General features: G+C 46.9%; 1 long non-coding RNA gene across 1 annotated transcript; it reads left to right on the top strand.

The window, feature by feature from the left end:
- Positions 1-9407: 9407 nt before the first annotated feature.
- Positions 9408-16979, top strand: LOC309871688. The gene is made up of 3 exons (XR_014315438.1): positions 9408-9506; positions 16074-16163; positions 16831-16979. It is a non-coding gene; the product is annotated as an uncharacterized lncRNA (long non-coding RNA).
- The last annotated feature ends 279 nt before the right edge of the window (positions 16980-17258 follow it).

The following is a 17258-nucleotide window of genomic DNA, read 5'->3' as shown; positions in this document are numbered from 1 at the left end:
AAAGGACAGAATGAGGAAGGAAGGGAGGCATGAAGGTATCTGGGGGAGCGTGTCCTTGGCTGAGGGAAGCACCAGTGCCAAGGCCCACAGGCACCTGTGGAGTGGGGAGGCCAATACGGCGGGAGGAGCCAGCAGGGGCCGGTGCCAGGAGGGTCATGGCCAGGGAGACTGGGGGTTAGGCTCTCCCCAAACTGAACGAATGGGACATGTCACCGACCTCTATCTTCACAGGACTCTGTGTGTGTGTGTGTGTGTGTGTGTGTGTGTGTGTGTGTGTGTGTTGAATGATGTTGGGAAGTGGCAGAAGGAGGCCGGGGAGTGTAGCTAGGAAGCCGCTGCGGTGCCCAGACTTGAGCGGGAGGGAGAGAACGGCCAGATTCTGAGGCGTCTGAAGGTCGAGATGGATGAGTGGGTTGCATGGGGACGACAGAGAAAGAAAGGCATCAAGGAAGTCCCCTGGTTGTTTTGTTTTGTTTTAAGATTTTATTTATCTAGGGGCACCTGGGTGGCTCAGTGGGTTAAAGCCTCTGCCTCTGCCCTCTCTCTCTGCCTGCCTCTCCATCTACTTGTGATCTCTATTAAATAAATAAATAAAATCTTAAAAAAAAAAAAAAAAGATTTTATTTATTTATGAGAGGATGCGGGGTGGAGGGGAAGCAGAGGGAGAAGCAGGCTCCGCACTGATCAGGGAGCCCAATGCAGGGCTCATTCCCTGGACGCTGAGATCATGACCGGAGCTGAAGGCAGCCGCTTAACCTACTGGGCCACCCAGGCGCCCCAAGCCCCCTGTTTTGTTGCCAGGTGGCAGGACGGAATTGCCATGAGCCAAGCTCGAGAATCCTATAAGAGCAGCCAGCATGGGGAACACCAGGAGTTTGGTTGTTTTTTGTTTTTTAATTTTATTGATTTATTTGTCAAAGAGAGAGAGAGAGAAACAGAGCACAAGCAGGCAGAGAGGCAGGCAGAGGCAGAGGGAGGAGAAGCAGGCTCCCGACTGAGCAAGGAGCCCGATGAGGGTCTCGATCCCAGCATCCTGGGATCATGACCTGAGCTGAAGGCAGACGCTTAACCGACTGAGCCACCCAGGCGTCCCAGGAGTTTGGTTTTGAAATGTTGCCCTTGGGGGCTTCTTGGGGCCTAATGGGAAAGTGCCCAGAAGGCCTTGGCTATTTGATCCTGGAATTCGGGAACAGAGGTGAGCGGCTGCTTTGCTAATGGACAGTTGGTGGAGTCTGGATGAGACCACAAACAGTGGGTGTCCACAGAGAAGGGAGAGTCCCGGGACTGCGCTCTGGGCACAGCAGCATGACAGTGGTGGGAAGAGGAGGGAGAACCAGCACGGAAGACAGAAGAGTGGCTCGGGAACTGAGAGAAAAGCTTCCCTTCTGGAAGTCCAGACTGTGTTTCAAGGAGGATGTATTATGTTGAATGCTGCTGGCGGCGTGAGAAAGATGATCTCTGAGAATTAATTGACCGTCGCGCTTCACGAGGTGGAGGGATCAGTCTGTTCCAGGCTCTGGATTCATCTCCCAACGGGAACAAAATCATCCGTTCATTCAAATTCTATCAAGCGCTGTGCTGGCCATTCTCCCAGATGGTTCCCAATGATCCCTGCCCCCCCGCCCTGAACAGCACCGGCCTCTTAACCAACAGGATGTTGCAGAAATGAAGGTGTATGACCTCTGAGACTAGGTCTTAAAAGACATGAGTTTGGGATTAGTAGTGATGATTTTGCGCTTGGTGAATATACTAAAAAGAGGGCACTGGGTGTCTGGGTGGCTCGGTGGGTTAAGCCGCTGCCTTCAGCTCGGGTCATGATCTCAGGGTCCTGGGATCGAGTCCCGCATCAGGCTCTCTGCTCAGCAGGGAGCCTGCTTCCTCCTCCTCTCTCTCTGCCTGCTTCTCTGCCTACTTGTGATCTCTCTCTCTGTCAAATAAATAGATAAAATCTTTAAAAAAAAAAAAAAAGGGGGCACCTGGGTGGCTCAGTCGGTGAAGCGTCTGCCTTCAGCTCAGGCCACGATCCCAGAATCCTGGGATTGAGTCCCACATAGGGCTCCCTGCTCCGTGGGGAGCCTGCTTTCTCCTCCTCCCTCTGCCTGCCTGCCACTCCTCCTGCTTGTGCTCTCTGTCAAATAAATAAATAAAATCTTAAAACACACACACACACACACACACACACACACACACACGAAAAAAAACCCCCACTGAAGTGTGTACTTTCAAAGGGTGAATTTTAGGGTATGTGAATTTATCTCAATGACAGAAATATATACATATATACATATTTCATATATATATTAGAAACAATTGAGATGGGCACCTGTGTGGCTCAGTGGGTTAAAGCCTCTGCCTTTGGCTCAGGTCATGATCCCAGGGTCCTGGGATCGAGCCCTGCATTGGGCTCTGCTCAGCAGGGAGCCTGCTTCTCCCTCTCTCCCTCTGCCTGCCTCTCTGCCTACTTGGGATCTCTGTCTGTCAAAATAAATAAAATAAAAAATATTTTTAAATGAATGAATAAATAAAAACTTTTTAAAAAAGATTTATTTAAAAAAAAGACACAAACAAACAACTGAGATGAAATGAATCAGATCAGTCACGTCAGTGACCACAATAAATGTGAGTAAAATGAGTGATTCTTCTGAACAAAATCAAGTCCCTGTGGCTACCAGCCCACTCTCAGCTCTCTCACGGGTGCCCTGCTGGGAGGATCCTCACGGAGTCCTGTGGCCGGTCCCCGTGAGGACCGTGGGGTAGCCCCGTGGAGAGGTCCACGCGGTCGTGCCGTCTGGAAGGAGGCCCTCCCGCCCCAGCCAGAGCCTCAGCTGACGGCTCTCCGGCCCACATGCGGACGGTCACCTGGCGAGGAACTAGAGGCCAGAGCCATCCGAAGAAGCCGCTCCCGCATTCCTGACCCACAGAAACGACGAGATAATAAATGTTTCTTGTTCTAAGACACTACGTTCGAGGTAACTTGTGACCCAGCAACAATACAAGCGCCGACTCTGCTCTAGGCTCTGGCACCGGGGGAGTGAGAAAGGCGAGCAGTTGCCCTGTGGACTCTGTAGATGCCCGGGAGCAGCGTCGCCACCACCCAGGGCGGCTGGTGTCCCTGACATCCCCGAGAGCGTGGCGGCTGTGCTCGTCCAGACAGGGTGAGGCAAGAGCTGTGACCGAGGCCGGAACCCCGGGGTGTCCAGTCACGGAGCGGGGAGCCTTTCGGTCAGTTTGAAAGTGCAACCAGGAACTCGGGGAGCCTGGGTGGCTCCTTAATCGTCTGACCCTTGATTTCAGCTCCAGTTGTGGTCTTGGGGTCATGGGATCGAGCCCCACCGTCGGGCTAGAGATTCTCCCTCTCCTCTTCCCTGGGCCCTACCCCCCACTCAAGCTCTCTCTCTAAATAAATAAAATCGGAAAGAAAGAAAGAATAAGCAAGAACAGCGGAGGTACACACCTGTGAGAAGAGCTTAAACCAAAGACACAAGAAACAACAGGTGTTGGTAAGGAGCGCAGGAAGGGGGACTCTGTCACACTGTGGCTGGGAGTGCCAACTGGGGCAGCCCCTCTGGAAACCAGCACGGAGGTTCCTCAAAAAGTTAGAAATAGAACCACCCTACGACCCAGCAATTGCTCTGGTAGGTGTTTACCCAAAAAAATACAAAAACATTCATTCAAAGGGATGCATGCGCCCCAATGTTTACAGCAGCGTTATCTGCTAGATAGCCGATTATGGAAAGAGCCCAGATGGCCATCGGCAGATGAATGGATAAAGAAGATGTGAGATACGTCGTGAAATATTAGTCAGCCATCTGCAACGACGGGGACAGAGCTCGAGAGTATAATGCTAAGTGGAAAAGGTCAGCGACAGACAAATACCACGTTTCCAGTCATATGTGGAATTTAAGAAAGAAAACAAATGAGCAAAGGGAAAAAGACAGAGAGGCAAACCTAGAAACAGACTCTTCACTATAGAGAACAAACTGGTAGTTACCAGAAGGGAGGTGGATGGGGGGTGGGGAAGGAGGTGATGGGATTAGGGAATGGGTCTGTGATGAGCTCTACGGGGGTACAGAAGGGTTGCATCGCTACATTGTACACCCGAAACTAATATTACACTGTGCATTAACTAACTGGAATTTAAATTAAAAAATTTTTAAAAGGGGTAAGTAGGTGGCTCAGTTGTTACGCTTCTGTGTTTGGCCCAGGTCACGATCCCAGGGTCCTGGGATTGAGCCCAGAGTGGCTGAGCAGGGAGCCTGCTTCTCCCTCTCCCACGCCCCCTGCTTGTGTTCCCTCTCTCACTGTCTCTCTCCGTCAAATACATAAGTAAAATCCTTGAGAGAAAGGAAAGAAAGAAAGAAAGAAAGAAAGAAAGAAAGAAAGAAAGAAAGAAAAAACGAATGAACACGGGAGGTATAATGAAATACTCCTGCCAGAGAAGTATAACCCCAAAGCTTCTTGAGATACATCCATATCAATATCTAGACCCACATCCACACCCACAGCTGTATCCTTATCTACCCATAGATAGAGCTCTTGTAAATAAGAAACCAGATTATGGAAAACTTTGTGTCCTTAAAAAAGTGTTTTCTGAAGAAAAAAAAAATCTCATTTATCTGATCCATCTTCTCCTTCAAGTCCCAATTCAAACGTCACCTTTTTTTGGTGGAAACTTACTGGAGATACCCCCATAAGGCATTAGCTGTTCGCTGGAAAACATTTCCTGAGCACCCAGTGTATACCTGCTTTGTGCAAGGGGCCAGGAACACAGCAGGCAACTTCCCAACCCTCAAGGACCCGGGTCAGTACCTGACTGGGACCAGGTTTGCTGGCGAGTACAACAATTTGAGTTCCCCAGGCAGACAAGTGTGCCTGGAGGTGCCATAGAGCTTTATGGCAGAGAATCCCACCTTTGGAGAAAGGCAGAGCGGACGGCGGAGGCGGGTGGTTAAGGGTGGTGATGGATATAACAGCTACACAAAGAAATCCTCAATCCTTAAGAGATCAGGCATGCATCAAAAGAAATGAAATCTTGCCATAAGTCAATCAGAGAAAAATAATTATCACATGATCTCACTGATATGAGGAATTTGAGAGGCAGGGCAGGGGGTTGTTGGGGGAAGAGAGGGAAAAATGAAACAAGATGGGATCGGGAGGGAGACAAACCATAAGAGACTCTTAGGGTGGCCTGGTGATGGACATTGGGGAGTGTCCCGGCTATGGTGAGTGCTGTGAAATGTGTAAGCCTGATGATTCGCAGACCTGTACCTCTGGGGCAAATAATACACTATACTATTATAATATATTATAATAGTATATATAATACATTGTTAATAAACATAATTTTTTAAAAGATTTTATTTATTTATTTGACAGAGATCACAAGTAGGAAGAGAGGCGGAAGGGGTGGGGCCAGGGGAGGGGGGTCGGGGAGCCGGGAGGAAGCAGGCTCCTGGCTGAGCAGAGAGCCCAATGTGGGGCTCTATCCCAGGACCCTGGGATCATGACCTGAGCCGAAGGCAGAGGCTTTAACCCACTGAGCTACCCAGGCACCCCTAATAAAAATAATTTAAAAAAAGAAAGATCAGGCATGGTTTCATGGGCGTATGACATTGGAACTGGGTTTTGAAGGCTGTCTCAGTGACAAAGAAATAGGCATCCACACCGCACTATCTTGTGTTCCCAGCATTCCTGAGGCTTCCTGACAAATAAGAATTATGCACACTTACGGCGTACAACGTGGTGATTGTACACGTGTGCAATGTGAAACGATGACCGCGGTCAGGGTAATTAACACCGCCGTCTCCCCAGGGAGTTACCGCATTGTTTTGTTTTTAATGTGAGAAAACCGCCGTACATTTATCAAAAGAAGCATCACGTGGGTACAATCGCGTGTGGCAGTTCAAGGCAGAGCTCGTCCCCAAGGCTCCCCTGTCCATGTGAAAAAGAATTATCACATAAAATTTGCTTTTCTCCTGTTCATCTGCCTTGCCTCAACTTCCTTCTCAGGCCCAGCCAGAGACCCTAAGAGGTAGAGGAGGAGTTCTACGTTCCCTGTAGTATCACTTGCTTCATTAGCGGCCGTATTTCAATGTCTTCAGAGTGACATATTGTTAACATGGCCTTCCGTGTTTTGTCCTTAGATGCTGGGCCAGCCAAACGAGGACCATGGTCAAGGTTTGAGTCCCATCTGAGCTGCTGGCCCGAGTCTTCCCAGGTAGGAGCGATGGGAAGGTCATGGTTTTAACAAATTGTCTTAGGACGGGCAATCAGAGGTGGGGAGGCTGGATTGGCTCTCCGGGGGGGCAAAGCTGAGAGACCAGCTCTGGGGTCGGGGGTTTGCCAGGTTCTAGGAGAAGCGCGGGGTCCCTAAGCCTCGACCTCCAGCCTTCCTTCCGTTCTCTCCAACCCCGCTTCTCTGTGGTCTCCCCACCGGCACCCCTCCCCACCCTACACTCTTCCACTTTTCTGTGGTCAGACCAGCTCTGGGGATCAGCAAGAGCCTCAAGGGTGACCAGCTAAGGAAAAACTAAAACAACGGTACCTCCCACTTGCTGAGAATCGTCCTCGATCAACATGCTGTATATACACACATACGTGTAAAAACTGTTACATACGTAACGTGATATATGCAGCATGTAGGGACACATAGAGATCCATACAATGTTTTGCACCTGTATTTCCTGAAAACAACCCAACAAGGCAAGCACTGCCATTAGCCCCATTTTACAAAGGACAAAATGAGGTACAGGGAGTTAAGGAACTTGGCCAACACCAAAGTGAGGAGGCTTGGGTTTGACCCCAACCGATCCGGTTTCAGATACCACCTGCTGACGCACTGTGCCGTACACCGAAAGGCTTATGAACTGGTGAGCGGCGCCATCAGAAAGCTTTTCAAACCAGCGCACGTTAGATTTGAAACTTACCGCATCTGAGAATGTCTCAAGCCACCAATTCTTCTGCGTTCGTATTTTTAGTACCAAAAATATTGCACAAACAGAAATACCAGTATCGTAGCTCTTAGAACGAGCACCATAGACGACGATATGAAAATCCCCCGAAATGGCTCTGCCATGAGTAATTGCTCATTACAAATACAATTTAAAAGGGGAGGGGAGTGCCTGTTGAGTAAATATAATCCTAGACACGGGGTGCGTCGGGTGAAGGATTGGGATTCCACAGAAGTCTTTTTACTTCTTTTCCCTCGCTAAGAGGGAGCCCTGAGCCTGCGATTTTATGTTTGAGAAATGTCCTCCTCGCCTTACACTAGCAGGGCTCCCATTGGGCAAGCTCCCGGCCATGCTGTAAAAAGGCATTGTCCCCAGAACATATTTAAATTTCAAATACATGCTTAATAACCCCAAGCTCTGTGCTGATTAAATTCTCTGCATAACTCGAGGGGTCGTTTCATTTCACTCCAGCAAAATGGAATTCTAGACTTGGGTTTTGTCCACACGCCGCCCCCTCCCAGCCCCCAAGCCCGTCTTCCTTTTTTCTCTGCAAATCTGCTAGTGGCAATTAGCCTCAAAGATATACCTTTCTGCTCTGGTTTGGTTTAAAAAAAGGCCTTAATCTGGGTTATGGGGAATATTCTATGCTAATGTGTGTTTTATTTTCAGCAAGTCTTATTGATCTGCACTTTCCATCCTTCCTTATTAATGTCCAGCAGCCCAACTTTTAAAGGGTCAGATTTCAAAGAGACTACATCCTCTCCTTGGGAAGTACTTCCCCCTCATATTTCTGGAAACACAAGTAGGCTATCTGGCTCCTGATCCATATGCACGGCTTGGTTCACGCTGGCATCCTGTGGCTCGCGGGCCCTGAATGTCAGGGTACCCGAAGCAGAATCTCTCAAGGTCACTGTAACACGTTTTCAGAACACTAAGGAGGAGAAAACTGTCAAAATCTCCTCTTTAAATTTGAGAATCTCTGTTTTCTGGTTTGGGAACTACCTAAACTTAACATTTCAATACTCTGCCTGATCCCAGAGCTGTTTATAGAAGGGCTATTTATAGAAATTCCAAATGTGGTCATTTCAGAGACTATTGTTAAGGGCAGCAACAGAAACTGCGAAGCTGAAAGATCATTCCAACTTCAGAACTTATCTTTTCAAAAGAAATTTCTTACTTGGGAAAGATTTTAAGTTTATAGGAAAATTGCAAAGATGGTTTTGGGGGTCCTCCTGTACTCTTCACTCAATCTCTCCTAATTTTAGCACCTACCTGCAATGATCCCTTTGTCAAAACTGGGAAATTAAGTAAAATACCATGGACTCAAGTCTGAGCTTCATTATGATTTCCTCCTTTTTCCACTGCTGCTCTGTTTTCTGTGCCAAGGGTCCAATCCATTATAGCACATTGCATTTTTAGTGATATTTTTCCTAATCTTATTTTGTTTTCAGCACTTTTTTTTTTTGCCACTCAATTAAAAAAAAAAAACCAAAGGGCAATGGATTATTAAAAGGAATCCCAGTTTATTAAAAAAATACATTAATTAATTAAAAAAAAAAAAGGAATCCTGAAGTCCATTTCTTTCAGTAATTCCTAAATGGTCATACACATTCTCACTCGTGGTATACATGAGATAATTTTAGTTAGTTTACTGATGAATATTTTTAATTTAAATAATTACATATATATTTTAAGGACTTTTAGAAAAATATATGACAACCCAAGAACAGCTTTTTTTTTTTTTTTTTTTTTTTTGTTAAGATTTTATTTAAGGGCATCTGGGTGGCTCAGTTGGTTAAGGGTCTGCTTTGGCTCTGGTCCTGATCTCAGGGTTCTGGGATCAAGCCAGCCTCCTGCTTCCTGCTCAGCAGGACGTCTGCTTCTCCCTCTGCATCTCACCCCACTCGAGGTCTCTCTCTCAGTCTCTCTCTCTCTCTCGCTCTCTCAATAAATAAATAAAAATCTTAAAAAAATAAATAAATAACCTGAGCAGAAGGCGGACACTTAGCCCCCCAAGAAGACTATCTTATATTCTTTTCAAGAATGAGGCTAAATGTTTAAAAAAAAAAAATTGAGTCCATATCAAGATAGCTTAAAGGAAAATATTAAGTAAGTAAGTGTACAAGGCGATGCACGGGCCAGAGTTTGGAAACACTCATCGCTTTCAAACCCTTCGTTATGCACATGAGGGAAACTGAGGCCCGGGAGGGAAGTGGCTTGTGCCTCCTCCTCTTTCCTGGGTAGCCCCATCCCAACGGGGTCTGGCATCTCTGCAGACCCAGGGACCTGGGTGGTCCTGAGCGTCCTGCTAGGCAGTTCTGGGCTAGAGATCATTCTGGGATCTGGAGACTGGGATGGGATGGGAGACTGGAGAGCAAACCCACCAAAGGGTTCAGGAAGGTTTTCTTGCATCTTTAAAAGGGACCCAGTCATCAACAGTGGACCAGATCCATTAACCAGGGCTCCACAGAAACGAGGACTCTGTTTCCATACCGCACTGCAGAGGGATCGCCAAAGCTTGCTGTCCTAAGGGGACAGCAGGGAGAAGTACTTCAGGTACGTGTGCCACTATCCATCCAAGCGGGGGGCAGTACACAAATACATATACATGTTTGGCTATATTTAAAAATGATGTAAAAAGAAATCACAAAATTTTAAACACTGGTTACCATTAAGGAATGGGAGAGGAAAGCAGAGAGTCAGGCCAGAACCTTCTCTGAAAACTTTTTACTTTGGTCCCCAGTCAGTGTCTTCCATAATGAAAATTTAAATTCAGTTCTTAAGAAAGCAAGCCCTAAAATTTGAAAACAGAATAAGAAATGAAACAAAGAGAGAGCCTGGGTGGCTCAGTCAGTTGGACATCTGACTCTTAATTTCAGCTCAGGTCGTGATCTCAGGGTCATGGACTTGAGGTCTGCGTCAGACTCTGCTCAGCGGGGAGTCTGCTTGTGATTTTCTCTCTCCCTCTGCCTCTGCCTCTCTCCCCACCTAAAATAAATGAACAAAATCTTAAAAAAAAAAAAAAATTAAACAAAGACCCTAACTGCCTATTTACTTGGTAACATGACCACACACAGGGGAAAGGAGTAACACACATCATTTGGCTGCATATCTTTGGTGCCCTCAAGACAAAAGAATTGCACATAATCAATCTTTAAAACTATTTTTCCAGGGGCACCTGACTGAGTCAGTGTGGACAGTATGATTCTTAATCTCAGGGTCATGAGTTCAAGCCCCACACTGACTGTGGAGATTACGTAAATAAAAACTTAAAAAAAAAAAAAAAAGAACTTAAAAAAAACCCAAAACTATCTTTCCAGAATCATATTGTTGGTAGTCAAATTGATATGGCTCTTCTTAGATGCTTATGTATATATGGTGGGATAAAACAGGTATTTGTCTCCAAGGTTAAATGATTATCTGAGAACAAAAGCCTTTTAAATACAATCTTTTTGCTAATTAATATGTATTTATTAATTAGTACATTGGCGGAGGCAAGTAATCTTCATGAAAATTGCCCTATAATCTCATTGTTCAGAGACAGTTGGTGTTATCACTGAATGTCTTTAAGTTGTTTTCCTCTGTGTGACTATGCACTTTTGCCAAAATGACATCATGCTGAATATATGTTCAGTATCCCATTTTTCAAATTTTTTGTGACTGCATGAAATTTTTTTCATATCTTTCAAGTGTTTTTCCACCTCTGCTAGATGGTAAATGCCATGAGGGCAGAGTCTTTGGCTTCTTCTCCAACCTTATTAACCATGTCCCAATCTCAAATTTTGCTATGTACGTATAACATCTATACAAGAATTCACTTAATATTTCCCCGTAAAGCAACTCACATTTTTTCTTAACCTTACCTTAACCAATTGTCTTCTTGAAATTATGGGCTTGATAAACTAGCTAATCAATTTTTTTAAGATTTTATTTTTAGGGGTGCCTGGGTGGCTCAATGGGTTAAGTTCTGCCTTCCGCTCAGGTCCTGATCTCAGGGTCCTAGGATGGAGCCCCCTCATAGGGCTCTCTGCTCAGTGGGGAGCCTGCTTCTGCCTCTCTGCCTACTTGTGATCTTTTGTTCTCTATCAGATAAATTAAAATTAAAAAAAAAGATTTTATTTTTAACCTCTATACCCAAGGTAGGACTCAAACTCACAACCTCAAGGTCAAGAGCTGCACGCTCTACTGACTTAGTGAGCCAGGCAGGTGCCCCTAACTAAACATTTTTCTAATGTGAGTTAATGTAAATATGTAACTAATACAATTCAAATGTTCATCTTGGTATGGCTGTCATCTTGAGAATGCCCAGAGGTGTGTATACCACATTTTGACAAAGTTCTATAGCATCCTATTTAAATAGATTTTAGATTGTATTATTGACTCTATATGTGTCTACATTCTATGAGTCTCAACACACTTCAAGAGGGTTGTGCAACCACCATACAATTCGGATACAGAAGAGTTCCGTCTGCCGCCAAAGTTCCCTCCCACTGCCCCTTTGTAGACTTCTCTCCTCTGGACAGACCACGGTCTCCTACTGTTGGGTCATCAAGTTGTTTCCTAGTTTTCTCTTTGATGATTAACTTGCTTCCTTTCAGTATTGTTGTGTTTGAACCCCTCTGGGATAGCTTCGAATTGTAATCAATCTGGGGCTTTAAGCACTTACATAAATACCAGACGGTCATAACTTACCCGGTTCTTCTTCTACTTTGATTCTCTGTCTCCCCCAAGATTTTATGCATTCATAAGGAAGTCATGGTTTCTGTTGTTCCTGAGCACAATTAAACGAAGACAAACCGTGTAAACCAGAGGCGGAGTATCTCAGATCTAATACACAACACAAAGGGAGCCTGATTTTGGTTTGGGGCTTGTCTCTTTCACTCCCTCCGTCCTTCCTTCTCCCTTGTCCCCCGCCCCCACCCCCTCAGTGCTAGGCAAACCAGCCCTTATGCTAACAACACTCCCCAGCATGTGGGCCACCTCTCCACTAGCCTGCATCCGTGAGAGACATCACTAATCAATCACCGCACCCTTCAACTGTGGCTCAGATGCTTCAGAGCCCTTCTCCACCCAGTATTCCAGGCGGCAGGCGGGAGGCAAACCGCCAGAGGACATGTATTTGCTGTCCTAACTTAGTCTTATATTAAGGCTGAAATACGGTCTCCATCTTGACCTGCAGGGTCTCTTAGCCCACATGTCCTCAATCTTGGCAGCCGAGTTCACTTATCCCCAGTGTAGACGCAGGTCCAAGCCCAGCTTAGGGCTGGGAGGGAGGGTATGACTGGAGAGCAGGAGCACAAAGTAGTTCTTTGGGTGATGGGACTGTGTGTTCTGACTGTAGTGGTGGTTACAGAGACTGGCATGTGTGTTAAAACGCATCAAAGTGTATACCGCCCCCCCCAAAAAGAAAAGTTCATTTTAAAATGTTAACACAAGTGAGACTGGGGGCTATTATGGGTGCTAAAATTCCAGATTGATTTAGTTATTTTAAAATGTTCTTTTATTTTTTTTTAAGATTTTATTTTCAAGTAATCTCTACAACATTGGGGCTCAAACTCACAACTCACAACCCCAAGATCGAGTCACGTGCTCTGCCGACTTAGCCAGCCAGGTGCCCCACAAATCTACCCTAATTTATAAACAGGAAGTAGTGAACCAGTTTCCAGTCTGGATCCTCTGCCTCCTTAGGCAGGTTGCTTGGTGTACATTTCATATGTAAGTGTACTTGTGTCTTGACCCCAGTGAGGCTGGAAGGTGTGGGTCCAGGGAAAATCCAACTATCTGGGTTTGAGCTTTTCTGTTTTGGCCATAGGTATTCTCATTTCCCAGCAAACAAGGTCCTTCCTAGTGGGGTGGTTATTACCTACGTGGGGACCCTAGAGCCTTCTCCCTGCCAGCTTCGTTACCTGGTCAGCATTTTGCCCCCATGCTGCCCCTGGAGCTTGGATCCCAAGTGCCCTGGAAGAGCCGGCTGTGTCCGCGTCTCCTCATTGACCCGGTCTGAATCCTGCCTGTCCTCCCACTGTCTTCCAGCTCCCTTTCCGTCCCGGCCAACTCAGACGAAAAGATGACTTCATTTCACTCAGCACTTGTCCTGATCTGGGCCAGGGGAAAACATTTCTGGAAATGGATTAAATCAGTGCTCTGCTGGGTCAGTTCTTAGATTAAATCAGTGCTCTGCTGAGTCAGTTCTTAGACGGGAGGCAGTATAATGTCCGTCATTCCACACACTCCCCCCATAAGTGGTGTTTACCGAAGATATTCTTTTTTTTTAAAAAAAGATTTTATTTATTTAACAGAATAAGCAGATGGAGAAGCAGGCTCCCCCCTGAGCAGGGAGCCCCGTGCAGGACTTGATCCCATGACCCTGGGATCACGACCTGAGCCGAAGGCAAATGCTTAATGACTGAGCCACCCAGGAGCTCCTACTGAGGCAATTCTGAAGGCTCCTAAAGCCACAGTTCTCCAGGTGTGGTCCCTGGCCCGCAGCGTCTGCAGCACCTGTAAGAAAGCAAATTCTCGGGGCCCACCCATGACTTGCTAAATCAGAAACTCTGGAAGTGCCACCCAACAGTGTTTGCTCAACCCCTGCAAGTGATTTTCACACTTGCTGAGAAGCATTAAGGTTTGAGCGTCACTGGCCTAGGGACCCGTAGGACCCTGTCTCCACTGCGCCTTAGAGAGGCTCTTAAATGCCGACACCCAGGGAGGAAATGATAGCACCTGGGACAAAGCTGGGGGGCATGAGAGGTGGTCAGACGCGGGGTGTATTTTAGTGGTAGAACCAACACAATTCCCTGAAAAGCTTGGAGGAGAATCCAAGAATTCGAATCAACTGGAGGAGAATCCAAGAATTCGAATCACCTGGGGAGCATTAAAAACAGCTGAGCCAACCCCCCTCCGCCCCAGAAGTGAAGTGTTGCTGCGTTTCTTAGAAGCCTTCCAGACATTTCCTAACGTGCAGCCAAGAGTGAGCGCCAGCCTAGAAGAGCATTTCTCAAACTGTATGCACAGGAGCATCTGAGGACCTCAGTCAAAGTCAGTAGGTGGTGGTGGAACCTGAGAGTTTTCATTTCTTTTTTTTTTTTTTTTAAGATTTTATTTATTTGACAGAGAGAGAGAAATCACAAGCAGGCAGAGAGGCAGGCAGAGAGAGAGGGGAGAAAGCAGGCTCCCTGCTGAGCAGAGAGCCCGATGCGGGGCTCCATCCCAGGACCCTGAGACCATGACCTGAGCTGAAGGCAGAGGCTTTAACCCACTGAGCTACCCAGGCGCCCCAAGAGTTTTCATTTCTAAGAAGCACCCATGTAATAAGGCTCTCGCTGGGACTGCTAGCCTGTAAACTGCTCTTTGAGGACCTAGAGCAGGATCCCAGCTCTGCCTGAGGCTCATCAACCTGCCAGTTTGCCTCGTCTCATACCCTGCACCCAAAGGTAAGTCCCATCAACATTGCCTTGAGATATCCAGAGTCTCCCTGCTTCTCACCTCCTCCACCAGCTCAGTCCTAGCCACTACCCGTCACTTACCCAGTATATCCCCATTTCCATGCTTCCCCACTGATGACTGTTTTCTGTGCAGCAGAGTCACTGTCTTAAACTTTGGCTCAGATCACACCATCACCCTCTGCTCAATTCTGATCACTGGTCTGGCCCCATCTGTAATACCCTTCCTATCCTTCTGACTTTGTTCCCTACCTCTCTCACTCCCATATCTCTTCAGCTGTGCCAACCAGAACCACAAGTACATTCCTGCCACAGGGCCTTTGCATGTGCTCTTCTCACTGCCTTGAAAGCTGTTACCCCACATCCACATTGCTCCTTCTCCACTTCATTCAGGTCTCTGCTCAGATGTCTCCTCAACAGAGAGGCCTGCCCTGACTTCACCCCCAAACACCCTCCACCCCATCACTCATGCCTCTGCATTAGTGATCTCTTATTGTGTAACAGATCTTCCCCAAACTTGATGGCTTAAAGCAACAGTAATAATTTTTCACTTCATTTGGTTTCTATTGGCCATGAATTTAGAAAGGGCACAGCAGGGATGGCTTATCTCTGTGCACACTGACTGGGACCTCAGCTGGGACACAAACAGGCTGAGGCCTGAGGTCATCTGCAGGCTTCTCACTCCCAGGATGGCTGCCACCTGGAACCCTCAGCATGACCACTCCATGTGACCCAAGGTTCCTTTCCGCATGGTAGCTGGATTCTGAGGCATGGATCCCAAGACGTAGAAAGAGGGCCCGGCAGAATCTGTATCCTCAGAAACACATCACAGGGCTCTACCACATTCTGTCAGGGTGATGTGGGCTCTCGGTCCAGCCCACATTCGAGAGGAAGGGAAGCGACTTCACCTCTGCCAGGAAGAGGGTCAAGGAATTTGAGGACACCTTTTAAAGGGCCCACACTGCCCCTGACCTTGGCTGTATTCTTCCTTGGAACGGCTTCACTTCATGAAGTATCGTATTTCTCTTTCTGTGTGTTTGTTGCCCATCTTTGCTGTCCAAATGTCCACTCCTTGCCGATCCTGATCCCTCCCCTATCCGCTTTGCTGATGACCAGGCAAGACAAAGGGCAGATGCTCAATATCTATTTTTTGAGTGGGTCAATTACTATGTAATAACACCTGTTTGGTTGGGGAAACAATCAGGTGAAAGATGCCAGCCATAGTCGAATAGTAACAGCTACTGTGCATTGAGTGGGTGCTTGGTGCCCACTTCTGTGGTTAATATCTGACAGGTGATACTCTTGGTTCTCAAAAAGAATTGTGTCCGTTTTAGGATGAGCATACTGAGACCCAGAGTGATAAAGAACAAGAGTCTGGAAAAACAAAAAGGAAAAAAAAAATGGGTAAGGGGGGAAAAAAGTATACTAGCCCGGCTGGCTCAGGCCATAGAGCATGCGACTCTTGATCTTGGGGTCATGAGTTCAAGCCCCGCGTTGGGTGTGGAGTTCGCCTAAAACAAAAGAAAAAAATAGGGTCCTGCACACTGTTGGGAACTCAGTACATATCTGTAGAATGACTGGATTACTGTTATGTGGTTATGCCTCTGCACTATATACTGTGTGGCATTCTGTGACTGACATACATAATTTGGAGGTAAATAAATTTTTCGTTGGACCATAGGCTGCCGGCTCCTGAGATGCCACATCCAGACGAAAGCAGGGGAAGGCACACCGCCTAGAAATACTCAGACGTTGAGGTGCCTCCTATTGGGTAAGTTGGCTTTACTCTATTAACACAGGGTAGCTAGCGTTTTTGGAATTTTGTGCAAGGAAGGAGATGTATGTCTGTGTGACTCTCTGAGAATGGCGGCCCCTGGAGTTGTGCAATAGATTGCTCCAGACTTTCCTCCCGTGACCACTCGGCTTCCTTTGGGGGAACTCCCAGCCCTCTGGGATGATGGGGAAGCTGACGATCAAGGTGTCCTGTTGTATATCCCCACCCACACCACCCACCAATTAGAGAACTCTATTCCAGTCTCCTACTACCAGCACTGCCTCCCTGATTGGTCCAGAGACGAACAGGGGATCACCTTGAGCCAATCAGAGGATTCCCTGGGACTCCTCTGCCAGAGTGAACTTGGAGAATGAATTTAGCTTTAAAGGGCTAGGAAAACTCCCCCGGTCAGGTGCATGTGGGTGTCCTCCTCAGCTCCACTTCTGTCCCAGATGGTCGGTTTCCTTAATGGCGTTATCCTGAAGTCATCCGTCTCCATAATGGCCATGCTCACGATACTGATCCCCATATTTGTTTGATACGGGGAGGGAGAAGGTAGGGCTGGCAATTATAGGGCAAAAGAAAGTATTGGCCTCCTTTCTTTATATTTATATGTAGTTTTTTGTTTTGTTTTGTTTTGTTTTGTTTTGTTTTTTTTCTTTAGGTGGGGGCATCTGGGTGGCTTGGTTGGTTAAGTGTGCGACTCTTGATTTCGGTTCCGGTCGTGATCTCAGGGTTGTGAGATTGAGCCCCACATCGTGCTCAGTCTGCTTGAAATTCTCTCTCTCCCTCTTCCTCTGCCCCTCTCCTCGCTTGCCCGTGCCCTTTAAATAAAAAATAAATAAAGAATAATTTTTTTTTTTTTTTTTTTTTTTAACGGAGGGATGCCTAACTGGCTGGGAGCATGTCAGTCTTGATCTCGGGGCTGGGAGTTCGAGCCCCATGTTGGGTGTAGAGTTTACTTAAGGGTAAAATCTTTAAAAGGAGGGGGAGGGGAACTCTGGTTGCATATTGATTCCAGCAAAGACCATGTTTAAATTTGGACGGTGAGTTCCTGGCGCTGAAGTGTTTGCGTCCGCTTGTCATGGCCCT

Source organism: Mustela nivalis (genome assembly GCF_964662115.1).
Source record: "Mustela nivalis genome assembly, chromosome: 8".
Taxonomy (NCBI): Eukaryota; Metazoa; Chordata; class Mammalia; order Carnivora; family Mustelidae; genus Mustela; species Mustela nivalis.
The sequence above is the reverse complement of the archived record's forward strand: the minus strand, read 5'-3'. Positions and strand labels throughout refer to the sequence as shown.